Source organism: Cyanistes caeruleus, chromosome 12 (assembly GCF_971803275.1).
Source record: "Cyanistes caeruleus chromosome 12, bCyaCae1.hap1.1, whole genome shotgun sequence".
Classification (NCBI taxonomy): Eukaryota; Metazoa; Chordata; class Aves; order Passeriformes; family Paridae; genus Cyanistes; species Cyanistes caeruleus.
In genome coordinates, this window is record NC_141712.1 from 1,484,584 (window position 1) to 1,490,200 (window position 5,617).

A 5,617-nucleotide genomic window follows, 5' to 3' on the forward strand; every position below is an offset into this window, starting at 1 on the left:
TGCCACAGAAACAAACAGAAAAAATCTGAAATATGAGACAAGCTCAGAGTGCAGAGCACCACAGCAGATGGTTACAAAGAGACAGCAAAGCTTACATGAAAAGGAATTTGGAAGCAGAGAAAAAAGGTTCACTGCTGCTTCCATTCAAGAGGAAATCAGGGTTCCCTCCTCTCTTGAACATGCTGAGATCAATGTTCAGTTTGTTGGGACTTACAGAAGCGCTCAAAGGTGGCCTCGCTCCCTCTGTCGTGGAACCAATTTACCGTGAATATCACTCAGAGCTGCTTCCAAAGCTTTGTCATTGCATAACTCAAGGTACAATTTAAGGGGAGTCCCAAATTAATGTGAGTGAGACCTTTAAAGTCAGCTTTTTGGTTTCCAAAAGAACTGGTCTGTGAAATGGAGGGGCGAGGCAGGGGACACACAACAAGTGCCACTGATGGAGTTTATTGTGTCAGAATAATGCAGAATTTAGCTGTGATTAGATTGCTGCTGCCTACACAAGCATGATAGCACCAGAGAATTCTCTCCACAAAGGCCATTTTGTTTTCTTGTATATTTTATCACTTTCAGAGGTTTCAGACTGGTTTTCACCTAGAAAAAAGCCACTTTCCCTAAGCTGGCTTTGAAATGCACACAAGGGAATTTATTCCTGTTTCAGTTTATTTGGTAAACCAAACAAGTTTACCAACAGCAAGCCCCATGTCCTGTATGTCCCAACCTCCTCTCAATATCCTTTCATCTGCTTCCCAAGTCCCTCATTTGCCTGGCTGATAACTCATCCACCTGCTGCCTCCCAAAGCAAGCAGGGATTGACTTCTGCCAGATTTTCTCCCCAAAGGAGCTTTAATGTGGTCTTTTACCTCGAGCTGAGGATTTTCCCCAGGCTTGGGGGAACTCTGTATTCCTGAAGGTTCTACATTACTTTCAGCTTCAGTGGAAACTGGCCCTGGCTTGGAAAGTAATTAGCAGGGGGCTGATGAAGATGCACAAGCAGCCACACAGGTCTGCTGGCTACAGGTGTGTCTGTGCCGAGTGTGAAACAACACCTCGACTACTCATTGCAAGTTTGGTCACTGCAATAGAAGACATTGAGCCATTGGAGAGTTTCCAAGAGGCCATGAAGATGGTGAAGGGCCTGGAGGAGGGGCTGAGGGCACTGGGCTGGTTCATCTGCAGCAGAGGAGCTGAGGGCAGAGCTCCCCGGGGCTGCAGAGGCAGCTCTGAGCTCTGCTCTGGGCCAGGGACAGCACCCAGGGAGAGGCTGGAGCTGGGCAGGCTCAGAGCAGGGAAAGGTTCTGCTTCCCCCAGAGGTGCTGGCACTGCCCAGGCTCCCCAGGGAATGGGCACGGCCCAGAGGCTGCCAGAGCTCCAGGAGCGCTTGGCCAGCACTGCCAGGGATGCCCAGGGGGATTGTTGGGGGGTCTGGGCAGGGACTGGAGCTGTGTCCATGATCCTTGGGGGTCCTTTCCAACTCAGCTTATTCTGTGGTTCTGTGATGTTATAAAATTAAAACCAAGCAAACCACACACCCCTAAAGAAAAAAAACAAACTCAGCTTCAAAAACCAACAGCCTGCTGGGTCTGTCTGAATGCAGAGGATGTGAGGGTGTCTCTAATCCCATTACACAGGGGATTTGAAACCCACACAAGGGATTTAGGAGCCTTTTGTAAAAGGCTTTGTGTGTGACAGGACTGTGCCTGCAGGCAAGGACAAGCCCAGTGTTCCCAGTGGAGGAAGCTCAGGAGATATTTGGATCTGGAGGGCAAGACATCAGCAGTAGGAACAGGAGGAGGATGACAGAAACTGGAAGTTACACACATATGGATAGAAAAAACAGCTTTGTCCTACTTAAATTTAAGTCTGAAACCGTATTTGAGCTTTTACTTTTTATTTATTTCAACATTCTACTTATGAATGCAGTAATATAAAAAGCAATTCAGCCTTAATTATAGTGGTTTAGCTGAGTTGCTATAATTTTCCTGTCCCTTAATTCTCCCCATGTTTATAACTATCAAAGAGCTTAGGCTCTGGTAAATTTTTTATTCTTCATAATTGCCAAGCCTGAGCAGAGCAATAAGAGCTCCACACTTAGAATTTCCTCATGTAATCTAAAGTCACACTGTGCCAAATATAAGGCACTTGAAGTAAGTCCCTGTGGGTAGCAATGTATCAGCTTTAGCTCACGGCACATGAGGTGTCTGATGTGGGTTTTGGAGGCACCAAAACACCAATTCCAGTCCAGCCCACCAGAGCCAGGCACCCTCTCTGCTACGGCACAAACAGATCCTGGTTTTATCCTCTGGTTACTCCTTTGTTCAGCACTCACAAGTTCCTTTCTCTGCACTTTTACTTTACCAGAGCAATTCAGGCTGAGAACCCAAACCTGGGGAATTCCTGTGTGTCCCTGGGACACAGCTCCCCAGAGCTGTGAAAGGGAAGTGTCCCAGGGAGGGGAGAGGATCTGATCCTTCACTCAGCAGCTTTCTACTCCCAGAAGAAGGGTGATATTCCACCACACTCTCAGAGTCTTCACAGGAAAACAAGCCACCCTTTCAGCAATAAAACTTCCTAATTCTGGTACCAGCAGCCTGCAGATTTTACTTTAAAAGAACAATTGAAAAAATGCATTTTTTTAAAGTGGGGAAAACCTTAGGCAACACATGAATAAGGGAGAGACTGAGGAAATTCTTTCAGATGTTGCAAGCTCACAAATTAAAGGGAAAAGTCCCTAGCTGCACTTGAAAGATGGCTATTTCCTCAAAATTCCTATTTGATCACATAAAATGTGGCCACTGGTGATGCAAAAAAACCCCATTCCTACAAAACCAAGTCAAGGTTTTGTGAGCAGCCCAGCTCCCACAGAGCACCAGGTCCATGTGCACCCCTGTAGGATCATCAGCCCTGCACAGAACCCACATGGCTGCATCCTGCAGGAACAGCCCCTGACCATTCTCATTTCCCTCCTTTTCTGTCTAACTTTAATTTTCAAAGGTTTTGCCCAGGGCCCTTTGCTGGACTCTATTGTTTTACAGGATCAGAGCTGCTCTCCTTCAAAGGAGGCTCCTCACAGTCTGCTCTGAGCTGCCCAAGCTGCTTTTCCCTGGGAGATCCTCACCCCATGTCCCCAGACAAACCACAGGAAGCACAGATTCCAAAGCCAGGATCCAAAGGTTTCCTCAGCAGGGCCCAAATCCCTGACAAACAGCTTGTCCCAGCTTCAGCTTACAGAGTTTCTAATTGTTTTGGGAGGTGCCTTACAGAGTAATCAAAATGATAACAATTCTAAAAAAATTACAGCGGGTTGTGTGGAAAGATTAAACAGCTTGGTCCTATTCTCGCTGGGAAATGAGAAACTTAGCAAACATGGAATTAACATTTTTAATATTGTGAAGGGGAATTAATAAGATGATAAATATTGGGGGTGGGAATCATAAAGAAGCTGATCGACAGCAGGTATTCTGCTGCTATCTGGAGGCTGAGGAGGGAAGGAGGATTTTGTTTGTGAAGTCAAAGCAGGGAGCAGAGTTTGCCAGTGAGGCAGTGACATGTGGGTACAAGTGGCACAACATGAGTGGCCAGGCAGAGCCAGCATATTACACATTATATTTCTTTTAAAATATTTATAAATAAATATTTATTCTATTTATATTATATTGTATTATATTATATTATATTATATTATATTATATTATATTATATTATATTATATTATATTATATTATATTATATTTACTTCTATATATTACATATAATTATATATTATTTTTATATGTTATCTATAATTATATATTATAATTCTGTATTTATATTTCTATTTATGTATGTTTATAAATATATATTTATAAATATTTATGATATTTCTATTACACAGCTGGCCCCACAGCAGGCACCCATCTGAGGGGATTTTGTCCAGGTGAGATGGTGCAGCAGGGACAGAGGGCTGGGAATGCCACTTGCACCCAGCTGGTCCCTCACACACACAAGGGGTGAGTGAATGCTTTCAGCAATCCCAAACCCAGCCACTCACCCAAATGAGAGAACAGCACATGTGGGACAGCCTTTGTTTCCTTTCACTTGTAAGCAAAGTAATTTCCAGGTGGTGTTGCCATCATGCTTAATTTAGATTTTGTAACATCCTGGAAACCCTGCCATGACGTAAATGATGGCTCTTAAAACACTCCAAAGCTGCCTCTGAGTCCTTCCACTGACTGTAAGAAATTGAGAAGAGGAAAAGGAAAACAGGCAGGGCATCATTTGCTTTCTTATCAACTATTTCAACATAAATTTACTTTTTTTTAAAAAAAAAGAGGCTACAAAAATAGCCCTGCAGCACAACTAAATATTTGCAGTTAACACATCTGAGTAACATATTCATGCCACCCCTAAACAACCAACAGAACTTTCAGAAACTTGCACCCATTCCTGAACAAAATCAGCATCTTCCCAGAGCTGGGTCATGTAGGATTCATGCAATCTACAGCCAGTGCTGGATATATCAGGGAGCTCCACATCACAAAGGTCAGGTATTGCTGGTGAAGGAGCTTTAGCACAGCTCATGCTGGAATTTCCACCCAGCTTCTGAAGAAGCTTTTCCATTCTCTCCACCAGCTGTGTTAGTAAGGGGGAGGCAGCTCAGGAGACAGGAGCAGGGAAGGCAAACAGAAGCTGCAGGGGTGTTTATACAACCCTTGGTGTGATGCCCAGCTCTGAAAACACTGCCTTCAGTACAACAAACAGGAATTTTAATTTCAGACTGTACTAAGCTACAGCTGAATACTGAGCACCTGTGGGGCCAAATCCTGTTGTTCACATTGTAGTGCTCTGAGCAAAGCTGGGGGCAAGGAAGGCAGAAAGAGGGCTGTGCTCTCCTACAAACATTCCATTCCTACAATATTCCACTGCAAACTGACAAATCCAACTCCCTGGGCACTGATATTTTATAAACCTATTAAATTATCTACATATTTGCAAAAATTGTTGTCATTTTGCCACATGCTTCCTTTTCCACTTGAGCTTTGTAATGCAGAAGTGACAAGAAGTGGGAAGAAAGGTTAGAAAAGCCAACTAATCCCATTCTGGAGTACAATTAACACAGTACTCTAGTTTCACAGGGCAGTTCTGCCTTAGTAAACACAGTGATAGCTTTACAAGGAGGTATAAATGAGAGGGCATTCATTTGCATTACTAACACACCTTGACAAAGGTTCCAAGATCAAAGACAAGCTGTCAGCATAATTGTAAAATAACACTTTTCCTCCATTTTAATTACTTGAAATAGCTTTTCTATATTATTAATAACATTCTCCACCATTAAAGTAAAATTTGATTAAAGGCACTGCTTTGTGTACAAACACAGGAGGTTTGCATGACATGGGAATGACTTACAGATATGTTTGGACCACACTCTCAGGCACAGGGTGGGATTGTGGGGGTCTCCTGTGCACCAGGAGTTGGACTGAATGGTCCTGGTGGCTCCCTTCCAACTCAGGACATTCTGTGATTCTGTGTTTGGATTGCAAACATGGACCAAAACTAAACAAATGTTCTCATTTCAAACCCAGCCAAATCCAGGCAGTTTGAAGACTCGGCTCCCTTTGAGAAGTTCCCAGCCCCA